Source organism: Lynx canadensis, chromosome B1 (assembly GCF_007474595.2).
Source record: "Lynx canadensis isolate LIC74 chromosome B1, mLynCan4.pri.v2, whole genome shotgun sequence".
NCBI lineage: Eukaryota > Metazoa > Chordata > Mammalia > Carnivora > Felidae > Lynx > Lynx canadensis.
In genome coordinates this window covers 75,224,467-75,237,846 of record NC_044306.2, presented here as the reverse complement: position 1 = coordinate 75,237,846, position 13,380 = coordinate 75,224,467, and the positions used below count along the sequence as shown (strand labels likewise).

Here is a 13,380-nt window from a genome sequence, read left to right as displayed (position 1 = left end):
TGATATTAGTTCAAAACCAGTTATTTGAGAACATGTAAAATAAAACAAGGTAAGCCAGATTTAGTTTGAAACTATCATCCAAGTAAACAAATAGTGAAATATTACTGTAAATCAAAATGCAAATCAAAATATAGCTCAGACTGCTTTAAATAATTTTTAAGATAACTATAATTTTAGGAGTGGTACTTTTATAAATTTTTCTTTTTCTTGAAGTTTCTGGTATTTATAGCTCTCTTTACAAAAATACAGTCCTTGAGGATTTGACACAAATAAACTGCAACATTAATTCAAGCAGTAAAAGCTTTTTTCATCCCTTCTAATTGGGCCAAATTAGTTATCTGATAAACATATGTGCAAGTACATATATATACACACATACATACATACGAGATGCAAGTTAAGAGTTTCATTTATCAGAGCTACAGAAGAAAACAATAAAGATGGGAATTTTGCTTGTTTGCTCTGCTAAAATTCATATTGTGGTAGAGCTATCAGATTTAATCCATGCACCAAAACGTTCCTTATAGTATCTCTATACAGATGGGCAATACCTGCAATAATTGACAAAGGAAGTCACTCTGGAATGTATCCTGACTTCTTTAGAAATCAATTCATCTTTACATCTCATGCTTCAAATCCAAAATCAACCATCAGTAAGTATGTTGAATTCATATCCAAAAGTTCCTTCTCAAAATTTTTTGTGATTGCTTTATAGTAACCCTTCAGCAGAGTAATGAAAATATCATGAGAAACTATAAAAATAAGGTTGATTTCAAGAAAAATAAAACAGCAAATATAGAGAAGGGATGAAATCAATATTCTCTCAATAGAAGACCTAGAACTCTATTCACTCTTCTACTTTCTTTATCCAGTTCCATATTTACTGCTGCTGGTTGTGATGTTCAAATACATTTACCTACTCGGAAAAAAAAATTTCTGTAGGTGTGCTATATCAATCTTATATTTTAGTATTAATATAGCCTTTTGTTTCAAGGTTTGTTTAAAATTCTGGAATTAATGTCTTAAATAAGTCACAGATTAGTCATGACTTAAATTTAGTTATGACCAAAAAGTTTTGAGAAAGGGGCTAAAAGCTAAGAAGTAAAAAAAGTTGTACATACTGAGCCAACAACAACAACAACATTAATAGCAGGAAGCCATAACGTTTAGAACTAGAAGAGAACTTGGAAGTCATCTAATCTAGTTCTCCTTCATTTATGAAATGAACATGGGGTTTGGAATTGGAGAAACCTGAGTTTAAACACCAGCTTTGCTGTTATTAGAGTGGAACCTCCGTAAGGGTTGACCTTTCAGGAGTTCTAGTTTTTCTAATGGTAATTACCGCCTAACAACTTTACTAACCTAGCCCACAGAGTCATTGTGAGGACCTAGTAGATGCCCAGCATATAACAAATATCCTATAAAATAATAACTGCTATTAACAGGTGAGAAAGGTGAGGGTAGAGAATTAAGTGTCTTGCTCAGGGTTATACAGCTGTATTAGAACCTTAGACTCCGGTCCCAAGTTCACTACTTATTAATTGATTTCCATTAGATACGTGATGGCTCAAGCAAGTTAGGCTCAAAAAATCAGACATTGCTAAAGAAGGAAGCAAAAAGTTATATTTTGTAAACAGCAATTGCATATGCAAACTATGATTAAATCTTGATTATTCAGTTCATGGAATGATTATCTAGATCCATCTGACTGTGCTTCTGCTACATGTGGGAAATCTGAGGCAAAGACATGGTGACTGGGAAAAGGTGACAGAAACTGAAAGATTTAGGTTAAAAGAAATCAATTAAAAAATAATCACTTATATCCCAATATCTACAAAATGCTGAGGACAAATAAAAACATTACAGTAACCTTTCTCCCCCGCCAAGATACTTAAAATCCAGCTGGCAAGACAAGAAACTAATAGAGAACAATATCTATCAAGTGCCAAATTGGGTAGTGTAGGAGGTCAGAAAATGAAGAAATCATTCAAATAGAAAATTTCATATAAAATAGTGTTGCTTCTGAGTTTGGTAGCAAACAGAAGTTTTTTTAGATGTCAAGGAAGAAAAAGGAAATTATCATCTGTGGACTAAAGACATGTGGAAATAACACTATCACTACCTTGAAGAATTAACATATGTAAGACTTCTAGTACTCACTGGTCTTATAAGGTGCATTAAGGAGTAAACTATTTACCAACACACCTCCTAATCCAAACATTTAATATTACAGTTAAAATATTCTTTAATTTACTAGTAACGGTTTCTTCAAAAGTACTTTCTGCCATGACTCATTCTCCCATTTTAGGGATAATATGTGTCCTTCTGTACAAGGAGAACTTTACTGTGTGGGCGTAAAGACTGTTGACTTCTTATTTAGTTATAAACACTGACTAATAAGGGGTCCTTCTGTTTCAATAGGCACTCCTACCAGATCATATACACAAACGGCTTGTACTTTTGAATATAGGGGGGAATGAAGAGACTTCAGAAATAAACATTCATTTGAACATGATAATCTCCCAAAAACTTGATGAAAAGACAATAAAAAATGTAATTCAGGGCAGTAGGGTACATGATTCATTGATTTTCACCAATATGTGGGGAAAGGACCTCTGGTATTCAAAAGTGCATGACATACTTGGAAAATTAAACAGTTTGTCTTGCTCTGCTCCCAACCCTTTCTCCCCATGTCCTGCCTCTCCAGCCCCCAACTCAAAGCCTCCTTTTAAGGAAGTCTTAAGGAAAACACTTCATTGTAGAGCATTCTAGCTCACCGTGTAACTAACTGTTCATCATGTAAAGAACTAGGGGAAGGGCTACTGTAAAGTAGAAGGTATGTGAGATTCAAACACATGATATAAAGTATGGTCCAATGTAAAATATATATGCAAATATTTAAGTGTGTGTGTGTGTGTGTGTGTGTGCGTGCACACACACACACACACACACACAAAGAAAAGCCTATGTAAATATATTAAAATATTCACAATGGTCATCTAAGAGGCTTAATAAGAGATTTTCCCTCTTTTTTCTTACCTGTCAATAAACAAGTTCACTTGCATAACCTTTTGAACCCAGTATGTGCCAACAACTGTTTTAGGCTCTAGGTATAAGGTGGCAAACAATGCAGATGAGCTCTCTACTCCCCTATAGTGTAACATTCCAGGGCAGGGTGGGGGAGAAGTCATCTAATAGGCAAACTAATACATGACTAAGATAATTTCATATAATGCTTAGTTCTAAGAGAGAAATCAAACAGGGTGCTATGAAAGAGTAGGTAGCTAGGGTAGTAAAGAAGTGTGGCTAATTTTGAATGGCATCACCCGGGAAACAACTTTTAAGTCAAAATGATAGAGTAGAGCCTGGGATCCACAAGAATAAGGCCAGTCTAGCTAAGATGAAGTGACTGGTATACGATGAAGTCAGACGGGTAACCAAGGACCAGATCATGTAGGATCCTGTAGGTCATGGTCAAGAGTTCAGATTTAATTGTGAAGTCATTACAGGATTTTCAGGATAAGAGTAAATACAACAGAACTTCTGTATATATTTTTGCCTATATTATTTTTTATATTTTCAAAAATATATATAAAATTAAATATTGCTTACAAAGTAATTCTCAGTTACTGATTAAAGAAGATATAACTATTTTCAACTCTTTCGTGCAGCAATTACTCTTTCATTTCCCTCACACTTACTCTCAAACTCAGCAGCTATCCCAAAAGATTCCTAAACTTGGAAAAGAGAATTATACTACTTTATTAGGCTACACCATGTGCCAAGCACTATTGTAAGTCTTTATATCTCATAACTCAATTCTATAAGAATGAAGGAGTATCTACTGCATCATATCTCTATTACCTTGCTCTTCTATTCTCTATGTTCTGATTTTATCCTTACATTTAATAATTTACTTTTTTTGAGAAAGACACTGATGTTGGGCTCAGATCTCTATAGATGGACAATGCCTCCAGCCTTATTATAACAAATGTCTATAATGGTAAATGATATGGTTACCTTTAGTTATTAGAGACAAAAGGATTTTACCCATGGTACACTTTTTAAGACTGCTTATCTGTGATCATAAAAAAAAATTCCAGAACATAACCACAGAATCTCAAAGTTGGAAAAAGCCTTCAGCTAAAGCTAAGTACAGCCTCAGGTGCAACCCTACTTATTAGGTACACTCTCATTAGCATGTTGTCACACAAGATCTGCTTAATCTAAAATACACATTATTCTCAACTCGGTAATCTTTTATTGGTTGGCTTCCCAATTTTGATAACTATGTCCCATTATAAAATTTGGCTACCAGATACATAAAGTCCAGATTCAAACTTATTGTATTTTTTAAAATATAGCATCTCTTCTCATCTCAATCATCTTATGTATTTTCCACAAGAATTTAAACTGAGAAGGGATAACTTTAATCTTTTAAAACTCTAGTTATGAATCAAAGTCTGTGGACTTAAACTTACTTCACTTATTCAAAAACACTTATTAATTCCATATTGGTGTGAGGCCAATATGAAACATAAATCACATCAGGTTCTTGCTCTAGCATCATGGTGATCTTTAATCAATTCTTTACTTATTTTCGAGTACCTTGCCTGCTCTTTATTTGTTTGATGCAGCTGTCAAGTAAGGAGAGAAGAACCCAGTAATCATGCCCCCACTACACTTAAAAAGGAGAATTCTAAAGAGTCATTTCAGAAACATCAAATTATATTTTAAAGCAATAATTTAAGAAACTGCATTCTTTGCTTTGAAAGAATCTAGAATTATCTGACTAGCATAACATCTACATGATCCCCTAACTTTTTAGGAGATTTCAACAGACTATAAAGTTTCAGTAAATAAAAGCAGAGTACAAAGAAAGATTACTAGAAATAGATGGGTCATGAATAAGGTTTGACATAATTTTTGCCTGTCATGGAAATATTTTCAAAATAACTGTTAAATGTGAAAAGGTATATGATTTATGGTAGTTTTTTTTTATTTGCAGTGAATGTAAGGTCAATAGTCAGGAGCACTTTGACATCTTGGCAAAACTATTAGAATAGAAATATTTTATTTATAGGGCACCTGCGTGGCTCAGTCATTTAAGCATACAACTTCGGCTTAGGTCATGACCTCACGGTTCGTGGGTTTGAGCCCCACGTCGGGCTCTGTGCTGACAGTTCAGAGCCTGGAGCCTGCTTCGAATTCTGTGTCTCCCTCTCTCTCTGCCCCTCCCCTGCTTGCACCCTGTCTCTGTCTCTGTCTCTCCGTCTCTGTCTCTCTGACTCTCTCTCTCTCCCTAGAATAAACATTAAACATTGTTTTAAAAAGATATATTTTAGGGGTGCCTGGGTGGCTCAGTTGGTTAAGCTTCCAACTTCGGCTCAGGTCATGATCTTGAGATTCCTGAGTTCAAGCCCCGCGTCAGGCTCTGTGCTGACAGCTCAGAGCCTGGAGCCTGTTTTGGATTCTGTGTCTCCCTCTCTCTCTGACCCTCCCCGTTCATGCTCTGTCTCTCTCTGTCTCAAAAATAAACGTTAAAAAAAAATTAAAAAGATATATTTTAAGTTCACTTTCTTTATTAAATTTCTTTAATATTTAAGAACATATTTATCTATAAATACTCAAGGCCTCCAAATGTTTAAAAACTAACTTTGAAAGTTTGCCGCACTTGATACAGAATTCTAAAATGTTCTTTCTGCAGGATGGGTATCATGAGTTTCCTTCCAGTTGTGTGAACTCATGGTATGTAATCATGGCACAATGACTACTAAACAAATGTGCATTACAATTTAAGATCTGCTCTGTGCATACAGCTGGTCTGTTGAGAACTGCTACATGGTGATTTGAGAACACTTTAAGAAATTGAATCTTAAATTCTTTTTAACTGAGTCAATACATGTTCAAACTTTTACAATATGAAAAAAAAAATCCTATGAGGAATAGCTGAAATCTACCAAATTACATGAAGTCAAAGCTAGCAAAAAGATGAACTACAGAAAATTCTTAAAGTTGTAATATTTTGTTAGCCTTTGTGATAAAGACATGCACACACACACACACACACACACACACACCCCTGTCTTCACTTTCAGACATTCCTTAAAAGTTATTCTATCAAGAGACAAAACAACATACTAAGAACTTAGAATAACTTTCAAGAGATGTTAAATAAAGACAGGTTAATCATCATGATCACAATGTAAAGGGCAGATTAAAATTAAATGGTATTTTTCAGACATTTTTATTTAACTAGCTTTTATTAAGCAATTGCAATAAGCAGATTTTGTTATTGGGAGCCTGGGTGGCTCAGTCAGTTAAGCATCCAACTCTTGATTTAGGCTCTGGTCATGATCTCATGGTTCATGGGTTTTGGCCTGCTTGGGATTCTGTCTCCCTCTCTCTCCACCCCTCCCCTGCTTGCTCTCTCTCTCTCTCTCTCTCTCTCTCTCTCTCTCTCTCTCAAAATAAATAAACATTAAAAAAAAGATTTTGTTAGACCAAGATGTCATTTATACTCCACCAATTCATTTATTTCAAAGACTTTAACTTTGTGAAATGTACTGTACTTGTTTTTCTATATAGGGAACACAGAAAAAGGAAATTATGTGAGAAAAATTTATGGGGAGCCTCTAACCTCAAATTCCACTGTAATATTATGAGTCTCATCCAAATGAATCCTGAGTCATATAATGGTTCTCTATTTTCTAAACAATGAAACAAGATGGGAGAAGAAAACCAAACAGTGATTCAAACATTTTATTTTGGTAGTTCTAGATCTGCTGCATTCAAGAAATATTTAGCCAGGGTTACTAAAAGCCAGACACTAAGCAAAAAGAATGAAAAACTGAGCAAGATGTAACCTCTACCCTGGAAGAACTCCCAATTCAGGAGGAAGAACAGACAAGTCAATAAAAAAAAATGACGAATCAATATAATTGATGGATGAAATTGCTCAATTTATATGACAATGCATAGAGCTAGAAAGAGGAAGAGATATTTTCAAGAAACACAGATGGCAATATTTTAAACCTAAGAAAAAAGGAAAAACAAACACTACATTTAATCTGATTTGAATACTCCTTAACTGCCCACCATCAAAAAATACTGTAAACTAGTCAAACTTGAATAAGCAACTCTTTAAAAAAAAATCTTCTCTTAAGAAAATGAAGTATACACAGAAGAGAACTTCAGGCACTCTTCTAGGTACTTACATAAACTCATTGAAACTGTCTAACAACCCTGTGAAATAGGTACTATTATTATCCCATTTTACAGATGAGGAAATAGACACAGAGAGCTTAAGTAACTTCTCCCCAAGGTTAGACAACTAAGTAGGGTGGCTAGGATTTGAACACAGGCAAATCTTGGTCTCCAGTTTACAGAAAATGAAATAGTGTTTTCTACATACATAGCAAGAAGTACTGGTAGTTAAGAAATCTCTAGGATGTTTCCCGAGCTGTTTCAGTATCCAAATATGTGATTATAGATGAGATCTATGTTAGAATCACAGCAGACATTGAGAAAGAAGAGACAAACTAGGTAGCTAATTGTGTACTCTGATACACTTTACTTCCGGGAATTTACCAAGAGCAGCCTGACAAAGAATTAATACACCACTGCCAATGCCCCCTTGGTGAAGAACTGCTCCCATTATCTTTGACATTATATTGAAGGTAGGCAGCCATCAGTAGGCACAGTGAAAGAAAATCTATCTGATGAACAGTGTTTACGATAATACATGGGTTTGCTTCCTTTCCTAACCCCCCTCCCCCGCCAAGAACCATAGCCTACCCTCCTCACTCCCTCATGTCCTATACTTTGTATCTCTAAAACATGAAATAATGAAAAAAAGCTGAGAACAGAATACACCAAAGTATCTCATTGGAAAGTCCTTTTGAAAGGGCTAATAGTCTTTCACCCTTACCCAAATGATCTGAACACGATAGAAAACTGACGAAAGTTATGTATCATAACACTAAAGAAATTGTTTTAAATGCTTATCACAACCCCACAACACTTAATTCCCTTAAGTTCCCTTAAAAGGGTATTAAGACTTTTACTTGATTTTGAATTTTTTAGTTTAATAGACTAAAAATACCTAACTTATTAATATGTAGTAGTGTTGAGGGGGCACTTTTTGGAGTATGTAGCAAACATATGCTTCAAAATGCAGTTATCACTTTATCACTTTGGCCCTGTTTCTTAATTTCATCACACAGATCTTTTTTAAAGGAACAATCCATCTTTAGTATCAGTTTGATCCATGTGTGGTTATCACTTCCTAGGAGTAAACATCAGTGTTGATAACACATGCCTATCTCTGTGATTCTATCCTACACTGTTTCAACTATCTCCAATTGTTATTCTACCTGGGATACATAATTAAAACAAATATAGATTTATATGGTTATTTTGATTTCCCACACTCATTCCTTTATTTATTTGGGTGTCTATTACACATAAGTTAAATTAAGTATGGTCTCAGCTTCATGGCTACAGTTTACAGTGTAGTAAGAGAGGAAGACAAACAAAACAAAGCCAAAGTAAAACTGTGGTAAATGCTATAGAGTTTTAGAAAAATGTGTAATGTTAAGGTTTTGACCTATTCTAGAGGTTCAGAGAAGAGAAGTCTTCTTCGGATAAGAAGAAGCAGTCTCTTCAGAGAAGAGAAGCAATGACTAAAGTGTGTTGTGGTGGGGGAAGGGCACCCCTAATGGCTGCAAGGCACAAATAAAGGCTCTATGGCAGGTGCAAAATGAGGTTAAGAGAAGTAGATAAGGGCTAGATTATGCAAGACCTCATAAAGGATTTTGGTCTTTACCATAAGAGTAGTGAAAAGCTAATGCTGCATGTTAGTGAAGGGAAAGAAATAATCAGATAAGCCTCTTGAAAAATCATTCTAAATGTAGTATTAAAAACAGAACGGAAGTGAGAGTGGATGTGGAGAGACTATGTGAGGAATTTATTCCACCAGGCCAGGCAAGAGATAACAGTGGGTTAGACTACCTAGGTGCAACAAGAGACGGGTAGAAGTGAACAGTTACAAGACATTTAGGACATAAAACTAATAGGATTTGATGACAGACTGACTAGTCATGAAAAGTAAAGGAGGAGGAATTATTAAAGATGACATTTAGGTTTCTTATGGTTCTTAGGTTCTTAGGTTTCCCACTGGATGGGACATGAGAGAGGATACTAGACAAGAGTGTTTGTTTGCTTTTCCTGGGGTAGGGAGGATCACAAATTCCATATTTGGTCATATTTGATTTGAGGTGTCTTTGAGACATCCAGGTGAGGCTATCATGCTCCAACTAGCTCTGGAGCTCAGAACAAAGGTCTAGATTAGAGATGAAAACATGGGAATCATCTGTGTATAGTCCTTCTCTGAGCCACCTCCTCCCCATTCTAAAGCTGTTAACCACAGTGCTTGACCCAACGCCTTGTCACACTGTAGGCACATTAATCATGTCATGTCCCTTATTAAACTGTAAGTTCCATGAAAGCAGTGACCACTTCTATTTTGATTCTTTTACATCAACTCCTCACATAGGGTGAGGGTATCCTGCACTTAACAGGGTATCAAAAAACAATATTTGAATGAGATAATGAGCAATGTAACACATACTTTAGTCAATAATGACACAAAACTACAGGAAAAAATAACCGTAAAAGTTAATTTTCAGCATAATTTGAAAAGCTCATATAATTTTAAATATAAGGGAAGGTGATGTAGGTAACATATTTTATATATTATTTATTTAGTATGTGTTATATATAGTTTTATTTATATCATCTTATATATTTATATATGTATATCCCCCCCCTCAGGGAAAAGTAATACAATTTTCTAGACATTTATCAGTTACACAACTCAAGCATAAACTAAACTGAAATATACAGTTTGATATACAACAAAAATGCAATTATCTTTGTTAAAAAAAACCAACCTGGTTTAGAACTTCCTGTACCTTTAAAAATGCCCAACAGAAAATAAACTTTTACTATTAAAAGGAATATACAGTTTTAACAACACTTAATGTACACCATATCCCACAGATCTCAGTATTTTATTTATTCATTGGTATTAACCCAAGAGATATCATTTTTGAATCTCCATTTTACTGACAAGAAATCTGAAGCATTGAAAGGTTCTGAGAGTTACCAAAACCATTTTAAGTAATATTTGCTTTAAAAAAAAGACAAAACAACCTTTGGCAATATATATTTTAATCTCTATGAACAAAATAGCAAGTTAAGTGACATTTCCATTAAAATTAAATTGAATATTATGCATTTTACACATAACCGCCTATCTTTATTTTGCTTTAGTTGCTTTTTATCATGACCTCCCATTGAGAAAGGATCTAGCAAGAAACACTACACTTAATGAAAAGGGCCAAAAGGACTAAGATCCCACTGACATACTTTAAAAAAAAAAAAAAAAAAGTTCCTGATAGTTATTTCATTGCTACTTCATTTGGTTTTGTGAATATGAAAAGCATTTTCATAATAATTTCATGATAATTTTAACAAAAGATACATTTTGGGGCATACCATTCACTTCTAACTTTGGAGATAGAACATAATTCATCTTAAACCTCACTGTAGTCAACACTATATATATGCATTTCTAAATCCTCTTTGCTTTTCATCTTCTAAGAAATATTTTAACATTTATATATTAAAACTGAAGAATGTTATTACATTGCTCAAAGTATATGTACTTTTGTATATAACCATGGTCTGGGAATTTTAAGTAAATATATTGAAGACTACAAAATACAGTGCAAGATAATGAGAAACACTAGCGAATAGTATCAATGCTTTGTAAATTACATTAAAGAGAAAATATACTAAAATGAAAAAGGAAAAACTGATAAAAAATATTTTGGGTGAGGTTGTGGTTAGCCATTTATTACTTTTTTGTATGAGAGTTAATTAATATTCTAAAAAGGTCTACAAAAAGCTGAACAACCTCTCAAGCTCTGAATTCATGGCACTGACCTTAGGACTTTCTCAGAATGATTTTTAATGCACTCTGTTATTAGTAAAACCTGTTCAAACACATGCCCCATCTGCCAGCACCCCATCTGCAAGAGAGCTTCTTATTCTTGTAGACAGTACAACTTCTGCTTGCTTCCTTGTCTTCTCTACATACCAGCTGTATGGTAATGAGTATGAGCAGCTGAAAATACCGCATGATAACAAAGCTAATATGAAAACAGCAGAACAACACTTCCCCTCAATGAAGCAGTTGCAGCATGAACACAGCAGATAAGCTACTCAACAGAGGTGGGGTGCGTGAGAATTTCATTTGCGTGTATGGGGGGCCCGGGAGTGCTTGTAGGTGTGTGTGCGTGTGCCACATCCGCATGTATGTATATGTGTTAAATATGGGGTTTCCACGTAATTAAAAAATAAAGAGAACCAAGAGCAGCACAGGGTACCAAAGGCAGATCTAAATCTCTAAGCACTTTTGTTAAGACCTGCGAATCAAGTCCTTAAATATTTTCAGTCTCAATTCTTATACAGTAACGATATACCAGGGGCCATTTTGATAAGCTCGTTTTCAAATATGTTAGCAAGTATGTTCCATTTCTTAATTAACTTATTTTGAGGGCTCTAGGGAAAGAAATGGAGTCAGAGCTTAAAATCATAATGGGAACTATTTACTAGACATTTTAGCAGCTAACATAATATGTGAATCAACACACTCTTTTTAATTCTTATACAGCGATTTAAATTGTTTCAATTTAATGGTATTGAAGCCAACACATTTATTCTAAACATCTGAGAAACTCCAAACAAAATACTAAGATAGCACAGGTTACCTTAATTTAGGAAGACATAATGGGGTTAATTTTTACATAGATGATAGTCACAGTGAATGAATCTACATAATGTAAGTAGAACAAATCACATTAATTTTTCACATGCAGTAGCTTTCCATTTAGAGATTAACAGTCATTCAGGAAATTATTTAAGAAAATGACCATTTAAAATTGGTGCTAAGCATTTTCTTTCACAATTTGAACAAACTAAAAATGAAAAAATATTCAAAACATTAACTGTAAGTAAAAGAAATAAGTACTATCATATAAGGAGATTTAATTATAACTTTTACCAATACACTGAAAAAGCCTTATGCGGACTTCGTAATAGTTATTAAGTTCTTATTACATAACCATACTTTCTATAGGTTATTTCATTTTATTCTTACAACAACCCTATGAAAGTAAGTACTTCTACTATCTCCATTTTACAGATGAGGCTTAGTAAGTGGTGAAGCTAAGAATGCAATCCCAAGTCTAACTGACTCCATCATCTATGCTGTTAAGCACTGGGCTATTCTGATATAAACTCCATAAGGATGAGGATTTGAGTCTGTTTCATTCACTGTTGTACTCCAAACGCCTAAAGCAGTCCTTGACTCATAGCAATTATTGAATGAATAAATGGAAGAGAAAAGTGGTCAGTTGTTTTTAAGTGTAAATCAATTTAAGTGGGAAAAAAACTATCAATTTTGTAATAACCCAAATCGTTTTGATACTGAAAAAAAAAAATACTTCTTAAAGAAACTTAAAATAAGACTGTTTAGTAACCTAAATTGTGTTCACTTGTTAGATTCAAAAATTAAGACTTTATTTAAAAGATTCTCATAGTTAAACACTCATGTCTGAAAAGGCTGCTACAGGATGAATAAGAGCAAAATCGCACTGATTTTGGTGCTCACTTCAGCAGCACACACACTAAAATTGGGACGACACAGAGAAGATTAGCATGGCCCCTGCACAAGGATGACACACAAATTCCTGAAGCTTCCATATTTAAAAAAACAAAAAGAGCAAAATTGCACTGATTTTACTATTTTTGCATATTTTTGTAAATCCACTTTACCTGTCTTCATTTTACTCTATAACTATAAAAATGTACTTTTCCTGTTAGCTTAACATATTCCTTGACTTCAAATATAACAAGGCCATGAGCTTCCCTAACATAAAAGATTGGTACACTATGCATCAGAACCTGAATTGAAAGAATAGTTCCAACTTAATAAAATACTCCCCAATCATCCCTTAAAAAATAAGACATACAACTGCATTTTCTCAAAGAAGAACGAACTTTTAACACCACTTAACCAATTCAAAAATCCCACAAATTCACACAAGATTTACAAAAACAGTACTATACTGCCCCTACATGTTCAAACTAGTAGTAACAAGGACATTTTAAAATCCAAAGTGATAATGCAGAGATTTTTGTGGAATACTGAAAAGCTGTTTAATCTTAAATTGTGCCCAAGTGAACTATACGTAATCACCCACACATAAAAATGTAATTAAATATAGGAATAACCTACAAGTTTTGATTTAC

The 13,380-nt window shown here is 34.1% G+C and overlaps 1 protein-coding gene and 1 non-coding gene across 7 annotated transcripts in view; one reads left to right on the top strand and one right to left on the bottom strand.

The window, feature by feature from the left end:
• The window catches only part of FBXW7 (F-box and WD repeat domain containing 7), a 221,891-nt gene that overhangs the window by 36,865 nt on the left and 171,646 nt on the right, over positions 1 to 13,380 (bottom strand). The window lies entirely within an intron of this gene.
• LOC115513131 lies at positions 12,732 to 12,838 on the top strand. Its single transcript, XR_003968557.1, has one exon. It is a non-coding gene; the product is annotated as a U6 spliceosomal RNA (small nuclear RNA).